Below are 2,400 nucleotides of genomic sequence, written 5' to 3' on the forward strand. Positions count from 1 at the left end.
CATCTATAAAATGAAGAAAATAGGATTGTAAGAGAATCAAATGAGAATACAAGTATGTGTAGACAATATGAATGTCAGTCCACAAATTTCAGACATGCAAGCAATACCACTTTATTTTCAAAAACTTAATTTTTGACTCAATCCTCATATCCTTCTGAGCTAGCAGGCAAAGACAGTCTTGGTTGTTGGCCCCCTTCCCCCAGGCCATTCTTGGGATGGTGCCAAGGTAGGGGGAGATAGGGAGGATTGTATATATCGGTCCTGGGCCACCTTCCTGTTCTCTTGGCATGTGGACCTGGAGGTTCTCTGCTGCCTTCGGGTCATGACTGGGGCTGATGGTAAGGGCCTGTGGTCTTCTCAGTCCAGATGCATCACAGAGCTAGTTCTTCCCTCCGCTCCCCATCTCCCCGACAGTTTAGGGAATCTTGCCAGTCTGGGAGACAGAAATCCTCCTTTCCTCATGGTTTCTAACCAAGATGCTTCTTGCTAACTGCATGAAGTCCTCTTCAGTGCTTAGCCTTGTTTCAAACGCAAAAGCCAGAAAGACTTGCAGGCTGATTCTGCATCTGCACAGTGTAGAGCACTTAGCACAGTGCCAGACACATAAGGACTCAATAAATTTAACTTTTACTTATGCTGATTACCTTAACTCTTATCTCTTCTTTTTTTTTCTTTATGTATTTATTTTTGAAATGTATTTTTCCTTTCTTCTTTCTTCTCTCTTTTTTTGTCTTATTTTACCTGTATAGAAAGCTTTGTTTGCTATTATCTGCTGCAGTAATTTGAGGCAGCGGGGGCTGGCCAGTTAGTTCAGTTGGATGGAGTGTGGCCTTATAACACCAAGGGCAAGGGTTTAGATCTCCATACGTGCCAGCTGCCAAAAAAAAAAAAAAAAAAAAAATGGAATGGAGGTAAACCCTGCTTTTAATTATACTAGTTCAGTGAAATCTAGTTTAAAGCAGTGACAGCTTTAAACCTATATCTAATTATCAAAGTCAGTATCAGAACAATACATTTTTATTTCCCTTTATGCAATTTGTAGTTTGCACTGTTTTAATTGCTTTTCTTCCCATTTTCCTGTCTTTGTTAATCTACCTGGGAATGCCAGTCCCGAATGCCCATTTCAATAAGGACACTTTCTTTTCCCAACCCCCATTTCGATAAGGACATTTCCTTTTTTTTTGCAGTATACATTGTTACTGTATTTGTTAAGCTAAAATTTTTCAAATTACAAGAGTAACCCATGCTCAAAAAAAAAAAGCGAATGTCTGTCTCTTCCTTCCATTGCTCACTCCAGTTTTACTTCCCAGGGGAACTGTTACTAACAGCTGAGTATCTGTCTTCCAGAATGTTTTTAATATACCCCATACCACATATAAATGTGTAACAGAAGTTTTGTTTATGTTGTATTTTAGTTTTGGGGAAAAAAAGGGTTGTTCATACTATACTTGAGATCTCTCTCTCTCTCTCGGCAGTTGGCTGATACAGGGGTTGATCCCTGGACCTTGGTGTTATCAGCACCGTGCTCTAACCAACTGAGCTAACTGGCCAGCCCCTTGCTTTGTTTTTTTTCCACAGTAATATGGTATTCATTGTCATAGATAATGTATAATATATTTGCCATTTCCCTCCTGTCTCAAATTTGTTATAAATAATGCTATAATAAACATCCTTATAAGTTTACCCTCTGTACTTGTGTCATTAGTCATTGAATAGATTCTTAATAATGGAATTACTGTGTCAAGGGGTATGTATATTCCAAAATAAAATTTATATATTCTAAATTGTCCTCTAGTAATGTTAAGCCAATTTAAACGTCAACCAATAATATGTGTGGGATAGTCTGTGTCCTCAAACTCTCACAAATACTGTATCTTAAAAATGCTTTATATATTTATTATGAAAATTATAAATCTACAGAAAAAAAGTACAGAGAATAGTATAATAAACACCATATACCTATCATCTAGATTTAATGATTTTTTTTAGCATTTTGTTATGTTTCACCTTTTATTTGTTGAAGTCTTTTGAACTAAATATAGGTATCATGACATTTTACTCCTAAGTATTTCGATAGGCATATCTTTTTTTGTTTGTTTTTGCGTTTTTTATGTATTTAATTAATCCCTTTATTGAAAACAATAAAATTGCATCACCTTGGAACAAAAAGGATCTTGAGTGTGTGTGAATTTATTTATTTATTTTTAGCTCCCACCAATAAGTGAGAACATGTGGTATTTCTCTTTCTGTGCCTGACTTGTTTCACTTAATAAAATTCTCTCTAGGTCCATCCATGTCGTTGCAAATGGCAGTATTTCATTCTTTTTTATAGCTGAGTAGTATTCCATTGTGTAGATATACCACATTTTCCGTATCCACTCATCCGATGATGGACATTTG

This window comes from Galeopterus variegatus, unplaced genomic scaffold (assembly GCF_000696425.1).
Source record: "Galeopterus variegatus unplaced genomic scaffold, G_variegatus-3.0.2 Scaffold6888, whole genome shotgun sequence".
In the NCBI taxonomy this organism is placed as follows: Eukaryota; Metazoa; Chordata; class Mammalia; order Dermoptera; family Cynocephalidae; genus Galeopterus; species Galeopterus variegatus.